A 27,157-nucleotide genomic window follows, 5' to 3' on the forward strand; every position below is an offset into this window, starting at 1 on the left:
ACCAAACAGATTGCTATTTAAACTTAGAATGCAATGAAAGCCACAAAATGTACAAAATGTAACATCCAAAAACAATTACAATATATTCAGGTTAGTTCTAGTTAGTTGCAACAGGAGAGAGACAATACAGCACATGGGCTATTAAAAATGGCCGAAACATCAATAATACCAATGCAGTGCAACTATTCAATCTTCCCCTTTAATCACCAATAATTTAAAACTGTGCAGAAACAAAATTAAACTATAAATGCTACAATTTGCAACAAAATACGTTCTGTCAGTCATAATGCACAAACATTATGCTCCTATCCTGAATTCAATTATTCAAACAGACAAAAGATAACAACAACAAAAAATGTTTGCTATTTAAACTTAGAATGCAGGGAAGCCTCAAAATGTAACATCTAAGAAAACAATTAAAATAGATTAAGTTTCATTCTGGTTAGTTGCAACAAGAGAGAGACAATACAGCACATGGGCTATTAAAATGGCCAAAACATCAAAGGTTCCAATGCAGTGAAACTATTCAATTTTCCCTTTTTATCACCAATACTTTAAAACTGTACAGAAACAAAGTGAAACCTATAAATGCTACAATTTGCAACAAAATATGTCAGTCACAATACACAAATTTAAAACAGTCAACAAAACACATTTGTATATTTGTTTCAACAACGAATCCTATGCTATAAAGTCTCTTGCTCTTAGATTATGTATCAATATGGTAGTTATTGCGCCTCACAAACATTTGTTGTAGAAGTCTAAAATTCATGGTCGCCACATGTGGTGTATTACCAAACTCTATAAATTATTATGTACGCATACACATATAAACTCTGGTCCGTCTACTTTAACAAATATTTATTCAGAGACAAAACAACAACAACATGCAAATAATGACACACAATCTAACTAACTATACCAACAACAACAACAACAGCAACAACAACCTAACTAACAATAACAACTAAATCTTATAAAATAACCAGATCCCACTCACAGTTCACCATGATAAAAATTAGCCCATGTCTACTTAAGGGTCTGCTTAGTAGCGCAGCCAAGAAGGAACAGAAAGGAATGGGGATAGGGGGGGGTGGTTATCTCTTTCCTGACCTGTAAAGGTATTGAATTACCATATCAAAGGTAAAGCTTATCCCACTGTGAGAAAGGCATACATGAGCTTGGTCACATGACCCCTGGTCACCATATTAGTTTGATGACAGAATGTCACCACAGTGCAGTATCAATGGGAAGCTGTAACTAAAATATCCACTTGAATACAGTGGTCTGCATAGAGTTTAAGCTGGAGTGGGAAAAAAAGGATAGAAAATTGACTTCTGGGAGCATATAAAGTATATGTATGTATTGAAACATCCTATCTGCATTCCTTGTGCTCCTTATGGTTATAGAAACATAGAATGTGACGGCAGATAAGAACCATTCGGCCCATCTAGTCTGCCCACTTTTTTTTAAATACTTTCATTAGTCCCTGGCTTTATAAGAACCATTCGGCCCATCTAGTCTGCCCAATTTTTTTAAATACTTTCATTAGTCCCTGGCCTTAGGATAGCCTTATGCCTATCCCACGCATGCTTAAACTCCTTTACTGTGTTAACCTCTACCACTTCAGCCGGAAGGATATTCCATACATCCACTACCCTCTCAGTAAAGTAATACTTCCTGATATTATTTTTAAACCTTTGCCCCTCTAATTTAAGACTATGTCCTCTTGTTGTGGTAGTTTTTCTTCTTATAAATATAGTCTCTTCCATTACTGTGTTGATTCCCTTTATGTATTTAAATGTTTCTATCATATCCCCCCTGTCACGTCTTTCCTCCAAGTTATACATGTTAAGTTCCTGTAACCTTTCCTTGTAAGTGTTATCCTGCAATCCACGAACCAGTTTCGTACAATACCTTTTGTTCAGTGTAAGTCAGTCCAGGTAAAAGGGACATTAATGTAATTGTCACTGTGACATCCAGGCAGGGCCATACCAAAGGTGCTTTACTGAACCTGGATCCTTCTGTGTCCCTGGCCTGCTGTCTTGCCACTGAGCCACACTTCAGTACTTTGATTATAGATGTTGTCTTATGTAGTATGACAATACAGAATTTACATGAGCCAATAAATGGGTGACTAAAGAAATGCATGTTAGTAATCTCATACTGTATAGTTTCCACATATTTTATATTAAGTTCTAAGGCTATAAGGAATTCCTATGTGGATTGAATTTACTGTTATTTCTGAGATTGAAGGTGGTTCATGTCTTTCAATTTACATTTACGTTAATTGACATTTTGCATCTTTCCCTGGTGGTCTAGTGGTTAGGATTCGGCGCTCTCACCGCCGCGGCCCGGGTTCGATTCCCGGTCAGGGAATAGTAGTTTTCAATAATTATTTGATGGGTTTTTTTTTTAAATTATATCACTCTCAACACTAGCAGGAAAGTGCTATTATATGACTTTCGAAAAAAGAGGAAACATTAGAAATATAGCATATATTTTTGTTGTCTTACCAGAATACCAAGTAACATACAGAGAAGAACAATGCCCACTTGAAAAAAATGCTAATAGCACCCAAATAAAAATAAAAGTTAAAGCAAAAAACATAAGTGAAGAGAATGGCTAACTATTTGGTCAACCTGAAGCTAGTCTATTCCAGAGCTCGTTGTACAATGAACTTGAGAAGTGTTGAATAATGGCTGTTAAGTGAGCCACACACACATTGTTTTTGACGTTTAGAGACACTTTTGCTTTGGAGTAGGAGTGCAAATACGTAGCCAGATTTACACAAATAATTCTTTCGGGCATTATAACAACCATAAAATAATTTTTTTTTAAAAACAATTTTTTAAAAACAATTATATAGCCTGACCTTTGTCAGATTTCATAAAAGCTGCTCCTTTCCACAGAAATCTTTAGTAAAAGGCAAGAAAGCAGAGTATGTTAGTGTAACAGACCCTGGGTAACCCGGCTGGTTACCTCCGCTATTAATTATTGACCAGACCCATTTTCCCCCAGTAACTAGACGACACACAGTTCCCGGGGTACAACAACAAGCTTTATTGGCCACACTCGGCTTTATACTCTCCCCATGCAAGGGGGTGGAAAACAGGTAAAAGACAATGTCCCCTCCCTTTGTCCTTCCCCTCCCAGGGGTCGTATATTGGATCCGGGTCCCTAGTCCCTTTGTCCCCTGTTCCTGCCACACCATGTCCCTTCCCAAGGGCCTGTGCGTGTGAAAGATTCCCGCCTCCTGGGCTCCCAGGTACAGAAAGCCCGCCAAACCGCCATTGTCCACACAGAGTGTCCCCATCAATCTCAGGGACCCCCAGAATGGTAACCAGCATGAACAGCCTCTGTTCACGGGGTACCTGGGTGAAACCAAGCAAGGGAAGCGCCTCCTTTCCGTACACGAATGCTCCCCCTGACCGGCGTTCATCTATACGAATGGCGGCCACCCAGGGAAGCACTCATTAATTACTTCCCTTGCGGTTTCACACTTATATTACAAGTTGCCAACATTCTAATTGATTAGTGTGAACACTCCAAGGGTCGCTGGGGAGGTCCTCTTTTGGGAGCCGAACGAGGTGAGAACCAATCTGCGAGTGCTCCCTTGGATGGCGTTCGTCTAACGAACGGGTCGGCACACGCCAAAGCTTCCCTTGCAATTTGTGGTTTCCACAAGTCGTTAGCGAGGTGTGAACATTCTAAATAAAAATTCTAAATGGGGTATTGGGGTGGTCCCCGTTCGTGAGACGAACGGGCTGTGTTCGTACGCAGTCTCCCGAACGGGGAGAAGGTAAAACACACAAGTAATCACGAATACATGGGGAACATAGGCAAATACACTACCACACTTTACGGTTTAGTGGTGATCCCGCTACAAAGCTCCCCCTTAACCACTAGTCGGCATCCAGGTGGATCCCAGCGGATCAACCTGTTGATGTCCGGGGAAAGCACCCATGGATCACTTGTCCAGGGCGATTTTCCTGGACAGGTCATCGGCATTGCCATTCTGCTTACCGGGTCTGTAGTTAATGGCAATGTCATACGGCTGCAGGGCCAGGCTCCACCGTAAAAACCTGGCATTCTCCCCAAAGACCCGGTTAAGCCACACCAACGGGTTGTGATCCGTGAGCAGGGTAAATTGCTGTCCATACAAGTACGGCAGCAGTTTTTTGAGTGCCCACACCAACGCCAGGCACTTCTTTTCGATGGCGGCGTAGCTTACCTCCTGGGTAAGAGCTTCCTGCTGAGGTAACTGCCATCGTCCCCGACCTGGCTCAGTACTGCTCCCAGTCCGAACATAGAGGCATCTGTGTGGACGAGAAAACTTTTCCTGTGATTGAGGCAGCCAGCACAGGGGCTTTTACCAGGGTGTCCTTGAGAGCTTGGAATGCCTGCTCTCACTCTGGGGTCCAAGCTACCTGTCGGGGCAGGTTCTTGCGGGTCAGGTTGGTGAGGGGTTTAGCAATGGCGCTATAATTGGGGACAAATTTCCTGTAGGACCCCGCAGTCCCTAGGAAGGCAGGCACTTGGGTTTTGGTGCGGGAACTGGGCCAGCTAGCGACTGCCTCTATCTTGGCCGGTTCCAGTTTTTGCACCCCACCCGGTGTCCTATATACTGCACCTCTTCCATCCCGAGTTGACACTTACTTTGGTACAGATCTGTTCTAAAAATTTTCATTGAAACTGTTTACTGATCAATACAAAATTGTTTCCACAGTCCTGTTTACTGTCCTTGTCTTATGCTGAATAATAATAATTACACTGAGTAAGATATTGGGAAGGATAGTCGCTGTTATAGAATGTGGCTGTGTGTATGGGAGCAGTGTGGGAGTTTTGGGAGAATCCTGCAAACTGAAAGCTGTGACTCATTGGCTAGTGGGCGTGTTGTATGCAAAATAAGCCATTGTTATTTCACACCAACAATCTTGTCAATTTTATTTAAAAGCATTGCAATCCTATGAAACTTCAGGAATTATTTTTTAAAAATTTTGTTTGATAATATTGTTTATGTTTGTGTAAATGTGAAATGTACGGAATGTCACCACATGTGTAATAGAAACCTTTGGCAGCCTGTTCTTTGCTTGTAGTAAAGGTTCATTAAGACTATACTTTCAGGGATCATTTCTATAGTTTGTAACTGGTGAAATGTGCTCTAAAGTGTCCAAACTCAGTACCCACGAGGAAGAGCTTGAGTGTTTTCTCCTGAGCGTGAAGTGGGCTCCCAGTGCTGCTTTATTGTAGCTGCTGGTTGCTGTTGATGACCGTTCCTATTTCCTTAATTGGAGAGTAGGAGGGAGAGAACACAAGCTGAGTGGTTACTACATACTCTGTCAATGAATAGATTACGTAAGCAAGCATCTATAATAAATATTATTACAACTATCTTAACCCTTTAAGTCTGGAGGACGTACTATTACGCCACGCAGAAACCGGCTCTAAACGCCGGCGGGCGTAATAGTACGTCCTCGCTTTTATTGCCGCCCACGTGGCCGGCGGTATTCTCCCGCTGCAGATCGCGGTCGGGGGGGATGCCTGGCCCCCCGGGCAACCCCCCCTGTGGCCGGTGACCGCGATCTGCAGTCTCTGATCGCAGTGACAGGCTGTCACTGCGACCAGTATTCAGCATGTGTCAGCCGATTTCAAATCGGCTGACACATGCGGCCGGCGGCTTTCCCCTTCTGCAGATCGCGGTCGGGGGACTTACCTGGCCCCCCAGGCAGTCCCCCTGGGGTCAGTGACCGCGATCTGCTAGGTCTGAGATCGCAGTGACAGGCTGTCACTGCGATCTCAGAGCGCTCTGATCGCAGTGACAGCCTGTCACTGCGATCAGTGTTACATGTGTCAGCCTATTGGCTGACACATGTAACTGGCACAGTGATCCCCCTGCAGATTGGAAGGGGGGAGTGCTTGTACCACCCAGGCACTCCCCCCTGTGGTCAATTACCCAATCTGCAGGAGGTGATCACAGTGACAGGCAGTCACTGTGATCACTGATCCTGTGTGTCAGCCAGTGATGTGACATCACTGGCTGACACTGTCTCTGCCCCCTGTCCTGTAAAAAAAATAAAATATTAGTTCAAAAAATAAATTAAAAAAATTACAGTTACAAATAAAATATACTTAGATCATATATATTATATATATATGATCTAAGTATATATATATATATATATATACACATACACACATTTACACATACACGACGTGTATTTAAATATTAATATATATATATATATATATATATATTAATATCAAATTACACGTAGACTGATACTGATTAAATATATATATAATTATTGTTATATATATATTTATATATAATATAAAAAAAATATATATGTAAATACGTAAAAAAATAAAATTAAAAAAATATTTTAAAATAAATAATTAAAAAATATATAGATGTGTGTTATTTCGTTCTAACTGTATTGTGATAATAATATATATATATTTATATCAAAATACACGTAGAACAAAATAATATATATCATAATATATATATCTATATACATAAATATATACGTATATATCACTATATATACCTATATATAAATAAAAATATTAAAAAAAAATTATATATATATATACGTATATATACACATATGTATATATATACATATATTAATTCTACACATATATTTATGTAATAATTTTACATAATTAGGTATCCTAATTAATTACAATTAGCGGGACCTGCCTGACAACCCATGCCGAAAGTATAGGGAATTTAATTTGCTAGCACTATATTAAACCCTATAACTTTCCAAGACACCATAAAACCTGTACATGGGGGGTACTGTTTTACTCGGGAGACTTTGCTGAACACAAATATTAGTGTTTCAAAACAGTAAAATGTATTACAACGATGATATCGCCAGTAAAAGTGACGTTTTCTGCATTTTTCACGCACAAACAGCACTTACACGGACGATATTATTGCTGCAATACTTTTTACTGTTTTGAAATACAAATATTTGTGTTGAGCGAAGTCTCCCGAGTACAACAGTACCCCACATGTACAGGTTTTATGGTGTTTTCAAAAGTTACAGCGTCAAATATAAGGCTTGTGTTTCAGTTTTTTCACATTAAAATTCGCCAGATTGCTTACGTTGCCTTTGTGACCCTATGGTAGCCCAAGAATGAAAATTACCCCTATGATGGCATACCATTTGCAATAGTAGACAACCCAAGGTATTGCAAATGGGGTTTGTCCAGACTTTTTTAGTAGCCACTTAGTCACAAACACTGGCCAAAATTGGCGTTTTTTGCATTTTTCACACACAAACAAATACTAACGCTAACTTTGGCCAGTGTTTGTGACCAAATGGCTACTAAAAAAGACTGGACATACCCCATTTGCAATACCTTGGGTTGTCTACTATTGCAAATGGTATGCCATTATGGGTGTAAATTTAATTCCTGGGCTACTATACAGTCTCAAAGGCAACGTAACCAATCTGGCGAATTTCAATTTCAAATGTAACACGCTATATTTGACCCTGTAACTTCCCAAAACACCATAAAACCTGTATATAGGGGGTACTGTTTTACACGTGAGACATCGCTGAATACAAATATGTGTATTGCATTGCAGTAAAAGCAAACAGTATTTTGACATCCACAGTTAAAATGTCACATAGAACTAAAAAAAAATAAAAAAATCTTTTTTTCTCCCATTTTTTTATATATTTTTTATATTAAATTATGTTCAATACCTAAATATTTAATGTTAAATGAAAGCCCTGTTTCCCCTGAATAAAATGATATATAATAAGGGGGGATGCATTTCATATGAAAGAGGTGAATTACGGTTGGACAGACATATAGCGCAAATGCCAGGTTTTGTTTACGTTTTGTTCTGTTCACAACTTGTACATTTGGCTGCGGTGTTAAGGGGTTAACAAAGATATCTCGTCAGGAGCTGGTATGCTCTAAAGTGTTTTTGAAATTGTCTCATTTGTTATCTATGTTTTAATTAGTGTGTGCGTTATTTCTTGGCTTTTTTTGTCGTGTGTAATCATTTGTCAGTCATGCGCCATCTGTTGGCTGCAAAGTGTATGTTCTGAAATCTATCAGTATTTACGTCATCTGTTGGTAGCTGTATGTATTGCATTCCATTTAAAACATTGTCTGATTTCTTACTAAATGTACACATACTGAAAAGGTTTGTGTCTGCTTCCTAACATCCAGCGGGGGGAGGGAGAGTACTTATTATCTATATTAAGTACTCATTTTAACTCTGGTTTAGTGAGTATTACAGAGTAAATTTCAATCCCCTGTGTCCCCCGGTGCGTTGGATCAAACTCTCACACATGGGGTGAATTAACCCGTTCACTTCCAAATTCTTTCAAGAATCTCGATTTCGCCAGAAATTAAAGTTTGCTACCGATCTGTTCTAAAATGTTCTATTTAAACTGTTTACTGATCACTTAAAACTTGTTCCCAGTCCTGTTTTCTGTCCTTCTATGTTAGATAATAAATACACCGCGTAAGACAGTGGGAAGCATATTTGCTGTAATGTCCATAGGCTTTTATAACACTCTGAATTTCTGAATTTCCTGTGTTCAAGCACAAAGTGGGTGCTGTACAATGTAACACAGTCCATAAACAGTACTGCAACATTTATAATAGGGATAAGAAGCTGCTAGATCAGGTAGGTACAAAAGCTTTAGGCAGTAAGAGTGTCCCTGCTTTCTCACTTTATAAAAGGACTTATTTAAAGAGAAATCAGTCCTTTAAAGGGACACTACCTGCACTTTAACAACTTCATCTTATTGAACTTACAGAACTTCATCTTATTGAAGTTGTTATAGTGCCTGCAGTACGAATTGCCGAAATCTAATATTAAACGATTAATAGCTTCAAGCCACGCCTCCAAGCCCTCTGGGTATGAGAGCCAGGAATCTTACTTAAAGGTTTTTTTCCTGGCACTATAGCTTCCCCTCCCTTGCACCTCCCCACCTCCCCACCTCCCCGTAGTGCAGAAAGGGTTAAAATAAAACTTATTTTGCTTACCTCAGTCCTTGGTCACCTCATCAGATAGGAAGCTAAGAGAAATATCCGATTTACAATTTGTCTCTAATTCAGTCTCCTGGGAACAGACTGAGGATTGGTAGCCTATTCGCAGTGTAATTACCATACTGCCTCCCAGAATGCATAGCACAGACCTAGCATGCACACATGTCTCTCCACAACGCAAATGAGAGTTTTCTGAATGTTGACTGTGCACTTTGATCAGATGAGTTAGCTTTGCGCAGTGGCAGTATCGTAGCCAATGAGGTTTATCCGAGGCGTGATTATTGCTAATTGAAAACTTTTACCAATACCCCGCCATGATGACTTGAAATATAGTCAGCAATGGCAATTTTTGACAGTCTCTAAGGAGACTGAAATTGCATGTACAACAATAAAAATATATTTAACTATTTTTCAACAAGATTGATTTATTGTTTGTCTAATGTAAGATTCACTTAGAATTACTTTTTTTTAATATTTGGTTTAAGAAATAAATGCTCATAAACTCATATAATGCAAAAAAAAACAAGGGTTTTTACTTTTAGAATATTACTTTGCCTTGTCTCTAAACATGTATTGTGTTATTCCTGATTTGCAGTCCCCTGTCTACAGAACGTAATGGTACTTGCTGATACCCAAACATTTGACGCCTGTCAGTTTGTATGTGCCCTGATTCCATGACAGTTAAGCATGCTGGGAGATTTTTACTATTGCTACTATTGCTCTGTAACACTTTACAATTTTAACATCTTGGACATAAAATAATCTCCAGATTAAATTCTGAGAAATATGTGACATTTCTAATTAATGACTTTATTTTGTCTCTGGAAACTGAACTTACTGGTAGGATTATATGGATGAACAAATGACACTTTAAAACAATACTGTAATATTTTATCATGCATGTACATTTTATTTTTTGCCCTAGAATTTAGTTGGTAACATTACCATTGAAACTGATTCCATTGTTTAGTTTGTTATTTAAATCTGATATCATACATTTGTTATGTAGCCTGATACGTGTCAGGCCTCTAAAAATTGAGTGAAACTCATGGTTGTTCCTCTCCACGGAAATCTTTAGTAAAAGGCGAAAGATTTATTCGGTCTGAAGAGAAACCAGAGTATGATAAACTTAAATCTCAGTCGCAGACCGGGTTCATAAATGTCCTCTTAAGCATATAGAGAAATCCTTAGTTAAGACGTAGCTCGGAGAATCCGGCATAATTAATTATCACATAAACTTGCACACAACATAATATGTATGAAAAGATTATCATTATTTTACTACATAGATGAAAATGGGCATTATTTTTTGCAAAGCATTGTGGGTATGTAAATTAGGCACGCCCCCAGCTAGCATGGTGTTAAGCACATGCTTTGTCTATCTGTTGAGTCTGTCCAGAATGAGAATAAATGCTCGGTGTATTTTGAGTGTACCCGGAAGTAGTGCATGCTGGGATGTGTAGTTCATCATGTTAGTGCACAGATTTCAAGAAACAAGAGCATGCAGGGATATGTAGTTATTCTACGTATGCAAATATTCAAAGAGAGGAGAGCATGCTGGTAGATGCTTTAATTAAGATTTATTGTTAATTTAAATTTAGTGAGTAAAAATAATTGCCATTATTGAAGGTAATTGACGTGTGGTTTTATATTATTATGCATATTTTTTTTAATTCTTTATTTTTGTCGTGCACATAAAACAGTACAAGCATGTCTTGCCACAACAGCAACAGCACACATAAGATTTACACAGAATTTAAAACAGTGTGGCTGTGGGTATGCACATTTTATATATTTTGTAGGACATCACACTTTAGTGTTAGTCAGAAAGGAGGCTAGTAGGCTTATGTTAGGCTTGGTGTCTGACTGTGTGTGGTATAACAGAATATTAACGAGACAGGCTAGAAATTAGGTAGTTCCCTGTGTAACATGCTGAACAGGGAGAGGGTAGTCTGCGGAGGACAGCATGGGAGTGTACCCAAGGTCGTTTGCCCGGCGGCACTGCCTAAATTAACATTACTAGTAAGCTTTAAATATAAGAAGAGGGTCTACCTGTATAGCAGGAGATAATAAAATAAAATTAAAAAAAATAACCACTGGGTTGCTTGCCATTTCAATATGTGGGTACCGCAAGCATTGTATGCGTGTTGTGTGTGTCTTTGGGGGCTGCCTAGCCGATGCCAAGAGATGGGAGGCTGCAGATACATAACAGCCAGAGTCTGTTTAGCCCCGTGTGGGTGCCCTCCCAGTCACAGGTACCGCTGCACTCTCGTGTTGTTCTGCTCGGGCTCCGGTACAGATCATCACCAGGCACGTGGCTTCTGGGTCTCTGCGGTGCATGTGGCCGACCCCTCTGAGCGGGAACCCTCAAATGGCGCGATCTGCGCATGGAGCTACTGTGCCAACCAGAGTGCCGTCTTCTGATGCTACCATGGAGTGGCTTGTTGGGCTGTCGGCGTTGCCGCTTTGGTGGTCTGCCCGGAGGCAACTTCTTCCCTGTCTGGACTCTGCGTGAGGTGCGCTTCAGGTGCTTCCTTTGATCTCTGCAGCCCGTAGGCCTGAGCTGAGCCTGAACGTGTGGATCCCTGGGTAAGGTATATGCTTGTCTCCTTGCCATCTTGGCCCAGAATTGGGCACAGATTCTGTCAAATGCTATCAGCCATGGCTCTGCATCCATAGGCACCTGGCGGGGAGCTTGTGTGGGGGTATCCACTTGGAAGGCAGTCATCTTGCCTGGCAGGCTGCAGTCACCGGCGTTGCTGGTGCTTGTTAAAGTCCACTAGAGTGAATCAGAGGGTTCTCCAGTGGGGACCGGGATAACCCCCACCAGTCCTGGGGGGGAGGGGGGAAGGGAGGATCAAAAGCAGTATTGTGGGGTCCCACGGGTAGCTGAAGAACGAGGAGAGCGGCCGCCTCTCCCCCTCTCTGTCACGAGTAGGCCTCAAATCTCTGAATCCAGTTATCTGTGTAATAGTCGCTTGTGTGGTATCCAGAAGGCCACCGGGACTCCCTCTGCTTAGATCATGCCCAGCTGACCTGGTATTTTGCCTTGAATTAGACAGTTTCGTTGATTAATCGGTGCCAAATGCAGGAGCCAGCACGACACACGTCTGGTCCGCTCGGCAACCAGACTCCGCCCCCTTATTATGCATATTTTAATGTTTTACTTGTGTGGGTTCACAGGCAAATTTTGGACACAGAAGTATCTCCAGAGCAAATACTGAAAATATATGAAATTCTTTTTTAATGACTTTACTTTGTCTCTGGCAATTATTGACAGTGTCTTAGGAAAGTGAAATTATAGGTATGATCACACGGATGAAAGAATGATACTATTAAACAAATATTTAGTCGCATATTTATATTTGATTTATTTTGCACTAAGATTTAATTGATAATGTAACCATTTCAATGAGATGCTTTGTTTCACTTGTTACTTAAATCTGACATTTTACCACTTAATGTAGCCTGACGTTACTCAGGCCTCAAAAAATTGAGTGAAACTCATGGTTGTTCCTCTCCACGGAAATCTTTAGTAAAAGGCGAAAGATTTATTCGGTCTGAAGAGAAACCAGAGTATACCAAATGACAACCTGAGTAGCAGAGCGGGTTCACAAATGTCCTCTTAAGCATATAGAGAGAATCCTTACGCATTTAGAGAGAAGGTAGCTTGGAGAATACGGTATGATTAATTATTAAATGAACACACATCATAGTATGTATTAAAAGCTTATCATTATTTTAACAAGTACATAAAAATGGGCATTATTTTTTGCAATGCAATATGGGTATGTAAATTAGGCACGCCCCCAGCTCGCAAAGCAATTGCATGCTTTGTCTAACTGTTGAGCCCTTCAGCTGTTAACCATGTGAGTGCTGGGGTTGCACTTTGTCTAAACCCTCAAAACTACATTTACTGTTTATAACTAAGAAACTAATTATTATTATTATTATTATTATTGCCATTTATATAGCGCCAACAGATTCCGTAGAGCTTTACAATATTATAAGAGGGGGGATTTACCTATAAATAGGACAATTACAAGAAAACGTACAAGAACCATAGGTTGAAGAGGACCCTACTCAAACGAGCTTACAGTCTATAGGAGGTGGGGTGTAAAACACAATAGGACATATTACTTTATGTACTGTTGGGCCATTTGCAAGAACTGACATTTAACAACTAACACAATTTGCATAATCATTGTTACAAGAACTGGACAAACTGGAAGGGGGCTTTCTGGTGTATCTCCCGAACCAGGAGGCTCTTAGACTGTACTTTAACTTTTGACACCAGCCTTCGGAGTTGGGGATGCCTATACCTTACTCTGGCTTTGTCCAATAGGGTTTCTCAATCCCTCTTTATATGGTTGGGCATAGGGTTATTTATTGAAACTAATCTTGCACTACTTGATTATTGGGCTCAGAGCATGGAGGGGACATGTGCCGGCTGACAAATACGTAGGGACTAGCTATTTGGCTAATTGTTAGACTATAATAGGGACCAATCGGCACCTTCCCTGTTGCCCAAGATTTATATATATTTTGACTCCTAGATTCATACTATAGCCTGGGGAATCACTCTACATGAAAATAGGAAACTATAATATCTTGTAGAATTTCAGCTACTATGTTGCAATTTCCTACAGGACTTTATACGGCTATTGAGTGACATCTAGAGGTGGATTAGCAACATTGTATCCACGTATTTGTATTGGATTCTTTTTGGATAGTTTACTTATCCTTTCATGTTTCTATTACACATGTAGTGTCCCTTCCAGGAAGAACCAGACCATATCATTTTATACTACAGTTACTATCTTTATTTATTCTGCTATTATTATCACTATTTGTTAGACATGTGCAATTCGTTTCGGTCCGAATGTGAATTTGGACAAAATTCGGGCTATTCGGATAAGGGGGTGGGTGGGGGCCCCCTATATTAGAAGCTAGTCTATTCCAGAGCTCATGAAGAAAGCTAAAAATAGAAGAAAAGATATTGGAAGACCAAGACAAAGAAAGGATAAAAAGAAGGGAAGGCGAGTGAGCAGACATAAGGGACAAGAATCTCATTTTAGAAAGATGTACTTAAGATGTGACAAATAATGACCATTATCTTGTCCATACACATATCGCCTTTACCCTTTAGAGACCTTTCGGCCGTAGAAGGCAATGACATATTCAGAACAGCAAAAGATTTGTTCTAATTACTATAATGGTCTCTTTTATTAAACAATTATTTAACCTGACACAGATCAGGCCTCAAAAAATTGAATGAAACTCATGGTTGTTCCTCTCCACGGAAATCTTTAGTAAAAGGCGAAAGATTTATTCGGTCTGAAGAGAAACCAGAGTATGCAACCAAGAAGTCACGGTAGCACATCAGTTTCAGACATGTGCTTCTAAACATATGGAGAGCAATACTACAATAAACTGCAACATGGAGAAACCAGTATAATTATTACCGCCTTAAGGACACATGGCGGATATATTCCGTCATGATTCCCTTTTATTCCAGAAGTTGTGTCCTTAAGGGGTTAAATAAAAAACATACCGTATTGCCTCTGAAAAACTGTTATTAATTTAGTAGCTAATTGAACATGGCCATCATGCCTTGCAATGCATTGTGGGTATGTAAATTAGGCACGTACCCAGCTGACATGCTGTTGACTGCATGCTTTGTCTAACTGTTGAGCCCTGCAGCTGTTAACCATGTGATTGCTGGGGTCGTACTTTGTCCACACATCCCTCAAAACGACATTTCCTGTTTGTAGACTGTATTGCTTGTTTTCCAAAAAAGTTCAAAGAGGCTATTAATTTCAAGAGTGCTTTCGTAATACTACACAAATGTAATATGCGCCTATCTACTATTGCACCCTCCCTTTATTTTTTTGTACACTACACCCCAGTGCCCCAATAAAAGAAAGAATGACAAAAAAAAAGACTTATCATTATTTGAATACGTAAATAAAAATGGCCATTTTGTTTTGCAAAGCATTGTGGGTATGTAAATTAGGTACGCCCCGAGCTGATATGCTGTTACATGAATTCTTTGAGCAACTGTTGCGTCCTGCAGCTGTTAACCATGTGAACGCCAGTGTCGTCCTTTGTCCACACTTTCCTCAACACTACAATTCCAGGTTGTACCTGCAATGTTTAAGCTTGCTCTAGCAAATACAAAGCTTGGTATAGTAAATAAAACACAACACCGATTATGGGTATAAGATAAAGCTGCAGACAATTTATTAAAATAATTATCCTGCAAAACCAGTAATAAAATAGGTGCGTTAACGCGGACAATGATCCAAAACATATTAAAACTAAAACATATGGTTTAAGGCTAGTGCTGACATGCACTTGTTAATACATCCCTCCCGAGCCAGATTAGTCAGTAAATAGCAATACCCCTTAATTGACCCTACCTGCGCCACCAGTCGGTACCAATCCTGCCAGACCCTCTCATACGCCTTCCATGTAGCAGGAGATAGCGAAGACCTCACCCATCCTGCAAGCATGACGTCCTAAGCTTCCACATCACTTCCAGACAGGGCAGGCCCTCCGGTGCTGCCTGCCTGAACCGCTCCCACGGAAAACGAGAGAGAGAGTCTGCAATTGCATTAAGGTAACCAGGGACATGCTGCACCCGGAAAGAGACATTTAACTCCATACACAAGAGAACAAAGCCCCACAGAAAACTCACCACCGGCCTTGAAGCTGCTGAAAGACAGTTCCGAGTGTACAACTGCTAGATTATCCGTGAAGAAGACCACCTGTGGATTACGTATTTGCTAGCCCCACAAGGTCAGCACCACTACCAAAGGACACGGCTCAAAGAAGGCCTGAACTTTCCTTTTTGGGACTACACCTAAGTGGGAAATACATAAACCCTTAAGTGGAATTTATAAGAAGGTGCCCGCCAACCTCCATAAACGTACTTCTTTGGCCAACTTTGTGCGAACCGCCTCTGGAAAAGTTACGACGGACTTCAGATTGTGCAAGGACAAATGCGTGACAGCGAGAGGAAACACTGTAAAACCATTGGCTAAAAAAACCCTGAAGAGCCGCCCAAGCCGGCGAAACGCGCTTCGGGGTACACTCGCACTCTCGGACTGCCATATGTGAACATCATTTGACTCACGATCCATAGAGGGCTGACAGGAAGGATTTCACTTCACCTTACCAGGCTAGATTCAGTGTTATGCGCACTATAGTAATAGCATATTACCAACGATCTTACTATAGAATTCTATGCACTTTAGGCATGCACTTAGTATAGATAGTTTAAGTGTATTATTCTACGCAGGTGCCCTTGAAGGCTCAGATGAGGGTTTTTCCCGCTCAGACCGATCAGTCCAACTCCTACCAGACGGCAACTATCTATATAGAACCTTATGCTGAACAAGCTGACAACTTGTGCATTGTCTCTGCCAGTAACAGGTACTAGCAACAATACTGTGGCTTTAGACAGCACAGTATTTGCAGTGACAAGTGGGCTGCATGAGACATACATTCAGAGGTCTCTGGCAGTAACAGGAAGATGTATTAGTGTGTGCTAAATGTTCTTCACTAACGTGTAGCTGCATGAGACACATATTTTTCATTCTCTGCTAGCATTAGCAACACCTGTTACATAACAACACTGTGGCTTTAGACAGCACAGTATTGTATCCTTGCACTCACAAAGCTCCCTTCTAAGGGAGTCTGCATCATTTTTTGACCAACTCGCCTTTTTGCTGCACGAGACACATATTCACAGGTCTCTATCAGCAGCAGAAAGATTTATCTCTGTGTGCTTAATCATTTCACTACAGTGAAGCTGTCTCTGCCAGCAAGAGCAACAATTCTCTCTTTTTATAAAGCACGTTGCAACATAGTTGCTTTAGACAACATTGTGCTTTATTTTGCACCTATTAAGGTACCTCTGTTTAAGGGAGTCTGTACAATTCCCACTCACTTCCTCATTATGACTGATTTTAAATGATAGTTCTTAAAAGTTAATTTTTAAAGCAGTTTTCAGTACACTTTGGTCTGGGCAAAGCTTGTTTCCTTTTTTTGTCGCTTACATATAGGGTTGGTGCCCATCCTGCTCAGAGACCAGACATTATTTTCCTCTCCCAGCTCTCCTTTTAGTTCCTGTACATGGGAGTACTCATGAGACATTGCTGAATACAAATATGTGTATTTTACTGCAATAAAAGCTAACAGTATTATGATATTCACAGTTAAAATGCCATGCAGAACTAAAAAAATATAACATTTCTTAAACTTTGTTTTAGATTTTATTCATATTAAATAGTTCCAGATAGAAATATTTGATGTGAAATGAAAGCCCTGCTTCTCCTGAAAAAAAATATCTATAATAAGTGTGGGTGCACTTAATATGAAAAAGGTGAATTATGGTTGAACAGACACATAGTCAAATTCCAGGTTTTGCTTTGATCAGAACTTGTACAATTGTCTCTGTCCTTAAACGACCACTATAGTCACCCAGACCACTTCAGCTCAATGAAGTGGTCTGGGTCCCAGGTCCCACAGATTTTAACCCTGCAGCTGTAAACTGATATGTTTACACTAGGGTTAGTCCAGCCTCTAGTAGCTGTCTCACTGACAGCCGCTAGAGACGCTTCTGCGCTTCTCACTGTGAAAATCAAGACGCTGGACGTCCAGAGGAAAGCATTAAGAAAATGCTTTCCTATGGGCGCTTTGAATGCATGGGCGGCTCCTGCCGCGCATGCTCATTCAGCGCTGACGTCAGGAGGAGGAGGAGAGTTTCCCAGCACCGAGGGAGCCCGGCACTGGAGAAAGGCGAGTGTTTAATCACTTCAACGGGAGTGGGATCCTGAGGGTGGGGGGAACCTAAAGACCCTATAGCGCTAAGAAACCAAGTTTCCTGGCACTGCAGGACCCTCTAGTGCCCCTTTCCCTCCCATTACAAGTTGCTGAAGGGTTTAAAACCTTCATTACCTTACCGGTGTCTAAAAGCAAGGTTCCCCATGATTCTCTGGCTATTTGAAAGTTTTGCCTTGGAGATGATAACCAAAACTTAGCTGGCCCGTACGGGGATCGAACCCGCGACCTTGGCGTTATTAGCACCACGCTCTAACCAACTGAGCTAACCGGCCACGATAGTCATGGTACTGACAGCTATGTCTACAGGAGCCAACTGAATGGGCCCTCGAGGAGTGATCAATCCCAGTTAGAGAAAGAAGCCTACATACCCAACAAGCCACTGTCGCTGTAGATGCCAGGTAGTGCAGGTGGTGTATTACCAAACTCTATAAATTATTATGTACGCATACACATATAAACTCTGGTCCGTCTACTTTAACAAATATTTATTCAGAGACAAAACAACAACAACATGCAAATAATGACACACAATCTAACTAACTATACCAACAACAGCAACAACAACCTAACTAACAATAACAACTAAATCTTATAAAATCACCAGATCCCACTCACAGTTCACCATGATAAAAATTAGCCCATGTCTGCTTAAGGGTCTGCTTAGTAGCACAGCCAAGAAGGAACAGAAAGGAATGGGGATAGGGGGGAGTGGTTATCTCTTTCCTGACCTGTAAAGGTATTGAATTACCATATCAAAGGTAAAGCTTATCCCACTGTGAGAAAGGCATACATGAGCTTGGTCACATGACCCCTGGTCACCATATTAGTTTGATGACAGAATGTCACCACATTCCCTCACTTTTTTTTCTCTTATGTTGAGCACATTTAAAAGTGAGAGAAAGAATATAGTCAAACAGGGGTTGCATCACCGCACATTCCCCCAATTTCTATTGTTTTCAGTTGTTCCGTTTTTAAATTAACTACTGCCCTAGTGGGTTGGTAAGAACCCTGGTAGTTGTTCATTAATATTATATGGTAATGTGTTCATGTGAAGTAAAGTAAAATCCAGACACAATCAACCCCATACAGTAATTATCACTAGTTTATGACACAATATGATGTTTAGTTTAGCCTGGGACTGGAATCTGAAGACTGTGACTGATCTGTGTGCTTGATAGCTGTGATTTTAGAATGAATTCTCCTTGAATATTGTCTTAGCCAATCCATTACAAAGCTTGAGGTTTGTTTGTTTAATGGCACATGCAAGTTCATGAGTGTAGGGGAAACTCATTCTGTGACCACCTTGAAATGACACAAATTCCTGCTTCTTGCTGTTACTTTATCCTCATTCTGGGCTGTGTTAATAGTTTGACTTGGTAATCTCAGCACTTCTTCATCTGTATAGTATCCATTTTCAGGATAATAGTTTGACGTGTAATCCCAGCACCTCTTCATCTGAATAGTAATCATTTTCATGATAATAGTTTGTCTTGGTAATCCCAGCACTTCTTCATCTGTATAGTAAACTGTGACAGGACATGTCAGTTACCTTCACCTCTCTGGGCCTTCCAATTAAAATGTTCTTTGAATCAAACACAGACAATGAAAAATGTACAACAGTAATCAGCGTATTGTCTTGTGTCAAAGGCTTAACTAGTTTTGTCTAATAAAATCTATTTGGTTGTGGTGTCTTAAGGCTATGTTTACATTTTAGATGTAGGTAAAAGACCCACAAATGTCTCCTGAAATTTTGATTAATTTAGACATTTACTCCACACCTGATGGAGAGTTGAACACAAAACCATATTAGTTATTTTATAATTTACTGGTGAATACATGCAATAATCACAAAATGTACATAGTTTTAACTGAAAATTACAATACATGAATGTGAGTGGGAAAGATGTAAGGGTGAAAAATGTATTCGCAATTGAACATAGGTGCAAATTCTCATACCCACAACTATTTAATCCCCTGCGTATAGCCAAATAGAACAAATAGCATACATTGTCACTTTATTCTTTATGCCATCTTCACTCAAGGCAATCTAATTTCCCTATATTCTTAATGACAAAAAGCAAAAAAAAAAAAAAAAAAAAAAGCATCAAAGATGGAGAGAGAGAAGAAAAAAAAAATAGACTGAATGCTACCATGACACAGTTTGGCAGCGTGCAATCTATAGATCAATCAAAAATCAACTTGAGGCTATATTTGTTGGGAACCAAATAAAAAAAAATGCTTTTAATGTTTTTACGGTTGTAAACAGAAAGTTACACTATCACATCTCTCCAGTGTGATCAAATATAAGCCTCACGTTGGCCACAATTCACTTAAACTATGATTTTTTTAAATTATTAATCCAGCATCAAAAAAAAAAAACAACAAAAAAAAAAACATAGCTGGCAGTGCAGGCGTGCTAAACTAATAAAAACAAAAAATATTTGGAATTTGGCCCACCTGACTGTAATTAATGAATTTAGAGGCTTATCCTTAATATGAAAATATATATATATATATATGTATAACAATACATACTAAGGTCCTCTTTAAACTGGAGTGTTACGAGATAATGGTGAGACAGATAAAATATAGAAACAAAAGAAAACAAACATACATACATACAGATGTAGAGGACAACAAACATTATGGGAGTTATTAATTACTGGGGAACCCCAATTGATCAGTATTTCCCTCCCTCATCTGTTCCCTAAGTGCTTTCATGTCTGCCTCCAATCTCTCAGTCTGTCTCTTTAGGTCCCAGTAGTCTCTATTCCCTTCTTTATTCCTCCAATTATCCCAATTCCGTCTATTAGTCTGATGCTCATCCCATCTATGGTTCCTTCTCCAATTATTCTCCCAATAACTGTTCCTGTTGTTTCTCTGTTTTTCTTGCCAACTGTGATTTTTGCAGTTATTCTCTCTCCTTTTTAGCCTCTCCCATGTATTATTATTATTCCAATTATTATTGATTACCTTAGGCCCCTCCCATCTATTTTTCCAATTATCTCCCATTACATTGCTTCTTTTAGCACTGTCCCTATTCCTATGGTCCCTCTGTGGATCTCTCCATCTTTTGTCAAAGTCCTGTTTTGGTCCAGTTCTCATTATCCCTCTTGTTCGGGTACATCCCACCTCTGGCTTCTCCATTTACCATCTAAATCTCTACCAGAGTCAACCTTGAATGTTCTTATGGCTGAAACGGAGAAGGCCTGTTCTGAGGAAGGATGCTTAATCCACCAATTGTCAGCTCTAGTTAGTACAATCTCTAAGTCTGCTGGTGTTGGATCAAAAAGCCTGACAAATTCTTGACACTCCCAGGGAAGGGCTTCCATTACTTTAGCAATGTGTTCTGGTGAGCCCAAGACCAGAGGCTGTTGAGGTTGGCGTAGCGTATACCAGAACAATATCCTTTGAGCTACCTCTCTAGGACCATCTGCTGGCCTCATCATAATATTAGCTATTTCTTTCTCTATGCTGACTAGATAGAAATTTGTTGCAGCAATTCTTCCTGCCTGATCAGACACACTGTTATTAAATCCAAATAGTCTGCTAGCCAAAGGACCCATAGCATATTCTAACAGTTCTGTCCATTCTTCTAAGTTAAGACCTCCTCTTTTTGCTCTATTTGCTCCCCTCATAAACCAATGTGTAAAGGTGTTAAAGTCGTCAGTTGGCATACTTCCCCACCATTTCTGGAAATTATCTTTGTCTGTGATTGACATAGTCCTTGTCTGTCTAGAGAAGCTAGTAGGCATTTCTCTTACATTAAAATGTTCAGTTATTATTATAGGGGCTTGTGGGACACCATTTACAATTGGCACATTTCCCTTGTGTTTTGTTCCCAGCACTGGTTCTTTACTTTCAGATATATAATACGACTGGTCTGGGCATACTCTAGGAATCTCCTTATCCCATTTATTTCTGTTTTCTTTAATTTTCATTTTATATTCCATGACTAGGTCTTGGAGTTCAGTGATCTTAGCACTATATGCATCTCTCTGTTGTTCTATTTCCTTTAATTCCTTCTCCAACCCCTCGATCATTTTGTTTGTTCTTAGGGCAGCTATTTTAAAACAATCTCTTTTATCAAGAGCATCTTCCATTTTATTAGTGGTTACTAAATTAGCTTGCTGCAATTCGACTACCATGCTTGCCAAACCCCTTATTGTAGCAACAACCAAGCTTTTCCTTTTCTTAATATGGCACTTTTTATTAGCAACAATCTGTGTCAAAACATCCATGAAACCTTCATATTTTCCACAATTGGGGCCTGCTGGTTCTGGAAGCTCATATGGTCCATCATGTTTGTCAATGTCATTCTTGAAGTACTCTAGTACGTCTACAGAAAAATACTTAGTACCCAGAAATGACATTTTAAAACTGAGCTCTTTAATCGAAATAGACTAGCAGACTAAAAAAAAAAAAAAAACAACAACAAGCTTTTAACAATGGCATTAATTTAAAAAAACAACTGAAACTGGCTCCAAAGAGATTGGACCATTTGAAAAACTTAATTACATTAACCTATTCAAACAAACTCTTGTCTTTTAAGAAAAAAACGTCACAGTCTCAATACGAGAAATGCCCACAGATAGCAAAACACAAAACCACCCTGTTTGTTTAAGGGGAGGGGGTGGGGGGTTTACAAATAAACAGAATGATTTAAAAGGAAGATATGGGAACTGAAAAATACCTGACTGTAACTTCAGCACAATGATCATTCCCAACCATATAAAAATCTAGGCACCTTTACTTCATAATATTTACCTCAAATACAAACTTTTCATTTTCTATTAAACACACTCCAGTGTAAAAATGGAAATGGTAACCTGGCTAAACAATAGCCACCACACTGTATTAGCCCCAATACCTTTATCATGTAAACACAATGCTCCTACCCAGAATTCAATGGTTCAAACAGACAAAAGAGAACCAACAAAAAAAAAACCAAACAGATTGCTATTTAAACTTAGAATGCAATGAAAGCCACAAAATGTACAAAATGTAACATCCAAAAACAATTACAATATATTCAGGTTAGTTCTAGTTAGTTGCAACAGGAGAGAGACAATACAGCACATGGGCTATTAAAAATGGCCGAAACATCAATAATACCAATGCAGTGCAACTATTCAATCTTCCCCTTTAATCACCAATAATTTAAAACTGTGCAGAAACAAAATTAAACTATAAATGCTACAATTTGCAACAAAATACGTTCTGTCAGTCATAATGCACAAACATTATGCTCCTATCCTGAATTCAATTATTCAAACAGACAAAAGATAACAACAACAAAAAATGTTTGCTATTTAAACTTAGAATGCAGGGAAGCCTCAAAATGTAACATCTAAGAAAACAATTAAAATAGATTAAGTTTCATTCTGGTTAGTTGCAACAAGAGAGAGACAATACAGCACATGGGCTATTAAAATGGCCAAAACATCAAAGGTTCCAATGCAGTGAAACTATTCAATTTTCCCTTTTTATCACCAATACTTTAAAACTGTACAGAAACAAAGTGAAACCTATAAATGCTACAATTTGCAACAAAATATGTCAGTCACAATACACAAATTTAAAACAGTCAACAAAACACATTTGTATATTTGTTTCAACAACGAATCCTATGCTATAAAGTCTCTTGCTCTTAGATTATGTATCAATATGGTAGTTATTGCGCCTCACAAACATTTGTTGTAGAAGTCTAAAATTCATGGTCGCCACATGTGGTGTATTACCAAACTCTATAAATTATTATGTACGCATACACATATAAACTCTGGTCCGTCTACTTTAACAAATATTTATTCAGAGACAAAACAACAACAACATGCAAATAATGACACACAATCTAACTAACTATACCAACAACAACAACAACAGCAACAACAACCTAACTAACAATAACAACTAAATCTTATAAAATAACCAGATCCCACTCACAGTTCACCATGATAAAAATTAGCCCATGTCTACTTAAGGGTCTGCTTAGTAGCGCAGCCAAGAAGGAACAGAAAGGAATGGGGATAGGGGGGGGTGGTTATCTCTTTCCTGACCTGTAAAGGTATTGAATTACCATATCAAAGGTAAAGCTTATCCCACTGTGAGAAAGGCATACATGAGCTTGGTCACATGACCCCTGGTCACCATATTAGTTTGATGACAGAATGTCACCACAGTGCAGTATCAATGGGAAGCTGTAACTAAAATATCCACTTGAATACAGTGGTCTGCATAGAGTTTAAGCTGGAGTGGGAAAAAAAGGATAGAAAATTGACTTCTGGGAGCATATAAAGTATATGTATGTATTGAAACATCCTATCTGCATTCCTTGTGCTCCTTATGGTTATAGAAACATAGAATGTGACGGCAGATAAGAACCATTCGGCCCATCTAGTCTGCCCACTTTTTTTTAAATACTTTCATTAGTCCCTGGCTTTATAAGAACCATTCGGCCCATCTAGTCTGCCCAATTTTTTTAAATACTTTCATTAGTCCCTGGCCTTAGGATAGCCTTATGCCTATCCCACGCATGCTTAAACTCCTTTACTGTGTTAACCTCTACCACTTCAGCCGGAAGGATATTCCATACATCCACTACCCTCTCAGTAAAGTAATACTTCCTGATATTATTTTTAAACCTTTGCCCCTCTAATTTAAGACTATGTCCTCTTGTTGTGGTAGTTTTTCTTCTTATAAATATAGTCTCTTCCATTACTGTGTTGATTCCCTTTATGTATTTAAATGTTTCTATCATATCCCCCCTGTCACGTCTTTCCTCCAAGTTATACATGTTAAGTTCCTGTAACCTTTCCTTGTAAGTGTTATCCTGCAATCCACGAACCAGTTTCGTACAATACCTTTTGTTCAGTGTAAGTCAGTCCAGGTAAAAGGGACATTAATGTAATTGTCACTGTGACATCCAGGCAGGGCCATACCAAAGGTGCTTTACTGAACCTGGATCCTTCTGTGTCCCTGGCCTGCTGTCTTGCCACTGAGCCACACTTCAGTACTTTGATTATAGATGTTGTCTTATGTAGTATGACAATACAGAATTTACATGAGCCAATAAATGGGTGACTAAAGAAATGCATGTTAGTAATCTCATACTGTATAGTTTCCACATATTTTATATTAAGTTCTAAGGCTATAAGGAATTCCTATGTGGATTGAATTTACTGTTATTTCTGAGATTGAAGGTGGTTCATGTCTTTCAATTTACATTTACGTTAATTGACATTTTGCATCTTTCCCTGGTGGTCTAGTGGTTAGGATTCGGCGCTCTCACCGCCGCGGCCCGGGTTCGATTCCCGGTCAGGGAATAGTAGTTTTCAATAATTATTTGATGGTTTTTTTTTTTAAATTATATCACTCTCAACACTAGCAGGAAAGTGCTATTATATGACTTTCGAAAAAAGAGGAAACATTAGAAATATAGCATATATTTTTGTTGTCTTACCAGAATACCAAGTAACATACAGAGAAGAACAATGCCCACTTGAAAAAAATGCTAATAGCACCCAAATAAAAATAAAAGTTAAAGCAAAAAACATAAGTGAAGAGAATGGCTAACTATTTGGTCAACCTGAAGCTAGTCTATTCCAGAGCTCGTTGTACAATGAACTTGAGAAGTGTTGAATAATGGCTGTTAAGTGAGCCACACACACATTGTTTTTGACGTTTAGAGACACTTTTGCTTTGGAGTAGGAGTGCAAATACGTAGCCAGATTTACACAAATAATTCTTTCGGGCATTATAACAACCATAAAATAATTTTTTTTTAAAAACAATTTTTTAAAAACAATTATATAGCCTGACCTTTGTCAGATTTCATAAAAGCTGCTCCTTTCCACAGAAATCTTTAGTAAAAGGCAAGAAAGCAGAGTATGTTAGTGTAACAGACCCTGGGTAACCCGGCTGGTTACCTCCGCTATTAATTATTGACCAGACCCATTTTCCCCCAGTAACTAGACGACACACAGTTCCCGGGGTACAACAACAAGCTTTATTGGCCACACTCGGCTTTATACTCTCCCCATGCAAGGGGGTGGAAAACAGGTAAAAGACAATGTCCCCTCCCTTTGTCCTTCCCCTCCCAGGGGTCGTATATTGGATCCGGGTCCCTAGTCCCTTTGTCCCCTGTTCCTGCCACACCATGTCCCTTCCCAAGGGCCTGTGCGTGTGAAAGATTCCCGCCTCCTGGGCTCCCAGGTACAGAAAGCCCGCCAAACCGCCATTGTCCACACAGAGTGTCCCCATCAATCTCAGGGACCCCCAGAATGGTAACCAGCATGAACAGCCTCTGTTCACGGGGTACCTGGGTGAAACCAAGCAAGGGAAGCGCCTCCTTTCCGTACACGAATGCTCCCCCTGACCGGCGTTCATCTATACGAATGGCGGCCACCCAGGGAAGCACTCATTAATTACTTCCCTTGCGGTTTCACACTTATATTACAAGTTGCCAACATTCTAATTGATTAGTGTGAACACTCCAAGGGTCGCTGGGGAGGTCCTCTTTTGGGAGCCGAACGAGGTGAGAACCAATCTGCGAGTGCTCCCTTGGATGGCGTTCGTCTAACGAACGGGTCGGCACACGCCAAAGCTTCCCTTGCAATTTGTGGTTTCCACAAGTCGTTAGCGAGGTGTGAACATTCTAAATAAAAATTCTAAATGGGGTATTGGGGTGGTCCCCGTTCGTGAGACGAACGGGCTGTGTTCGTACGCAGTCTCCCGAACGGGGAGAAGGTAAAACACACAAGTAATCACGAATACATGGGGAACATAGGCAAATACACTACCACACTTTACGGTTTAGTGGTGATCCCGCTACAAAGCTCCCCCTTAACCACTAGTCGGCATCCAGGTGGATCCCAGCGGATCAACCTGTTGATGTCCGGGGAAAGCACCCATGGATCACTTGTCCAGGGCGATTTTCCTGGACAGGTCATCGGCATTGCCATTCTGCTTACCGGGTCTGTAGTTAATGGCAATGTCATACGGCTGCAGGGCCAGGCTCCACCGTAAAAACCTGGCATTCTCCCCAAAGACCCGGTTAAGCCACACCAACGGGTTGTGATCCGTGAGCAGGGTAAATTGCTGTCCATACAAGTACGGCAGCAGTTTTTTGAGTGCCCACACCAACGCCAGGCACTTCTTTTCGATGGCGGCGTAGCTTACCTCCTGGGTAAGAGCTTCCTGCTGAGGTAACTGCCATCGTCCCCGACCTGGCTCAGTACTGCTCCCAGTCCGAACATAGAGGCATCTGTGTGGACGA

The 27,157-nt window shown here is 39.9% G+C and overlaps 8 non-coding genes across 8 annotated transcripts; 4 read left to right on the forward strand and 4 right to left on the reverse strand.

The window, feature by feature from the left end:
• Positions 1-2,307: 2,307 nt before the first annotated feature.
• Positions 2,308-2,379, forward strand: TRNAE-CUC (transfer RNA glutamic acid (anticodon CUC)). Its single transcript has one exon. It is a non-coding gene; the product is annotated as a tRNA-Glu (tRNA).
• A 2,732-nt stretch (positions 2,380-5,111) lies between these two features.
• Positions 5,112-5,328, forward strand: LOC134603732 (small nucleolar RNA U3). The gene has a single exon (XR_010090482.1). It is a non-coding gene; the product is annotated as a small nucleolar RNA U3 (small nucleolar RNA).
• A 3,929-nt stretch (positions 5,329-9,257) lies between these two features.
• On the forward strand, positions 9,258-9,398 carry LOC134603757 (U4 spliceosomal RNA). The gene has a single exon (XR_010090504.1). It is a non-coding gene; the product is annotated as a U4 spliceosomal RNA (small nuclear RNA).
• Positions 9,399-10,037: 639 nt separating this feature from the next.
• LOC134603828 (U5 spliceosomal RNA) lies at positions 10,038-10,152 on the reverse strand. The gene has a single exon (XR_010090572.1). It is a non-coding gene; the product is annotated as a U5 spliceosomal RNA (small nuclear RNA).
• Positions 10,153-12,495: 2,343 nt separating this feature from the next.
• Positions 12,496-12,610, reverse strand: LOC134603805 (U5 spliceosomal RNA). Its single transcript, XR_010090550.1, has one exon. It is a non-coding gene; the product is annotated as a U5 spliceosomal RNA (small nuclear RNA).
• A 1,662-nt stretch (positions 12,611-14,272) lies between these two features.
• LOC134603803 (U5 spliceosomal RNA) lies at positions 14,273-14,387 on the reverse strand. Its single transcript, XR_010090548.1, has one exon. It is a non-coding gene; the product is annotated as a U5 spliceosomal RNA (small nuclear RNA).
• Positions 14,388-18,078: 3,691 nt separating this feature from the next.
• On the reverse strand, positions 18,079-18,152 carry TRNAI-AAU (transfer RNA isoleucine (anticodon AAU)). The gene has a single exon. It is a non-coding gene; the product is annotated as a tRNA-Ile (tRNA).
• Positions 18,153-25,133: 6,981 nt separating this feature from the next.
• On the forward strand, positions 25,134-25,205 carry TRNAE-CUC (transfer RNA glutamic acid (anticodon CUC)). Its single transcript has one exon. It is a non-coding gene; the product is annotated as a tRNA-Glu (tRNA).
• The last annotated feature ends 1,952 nt before the right edge of the window (positions 25,206-27,157 follow it).

This window comes from Pelobates fuscus, chromosome 3 (assembly GCF_036172605.1).
Source record: "Pelobates fuscus isolate aPelFus1 chromosome 3, aPelFus1.pri, whole genome shotgun sequence".
Classification (NCBI taxonomy): Eukaryota; Metazoa; Chordata; class Amphibia; order Anura; family Pelobatidae; genus Pelobates; species Pelobates fuscus.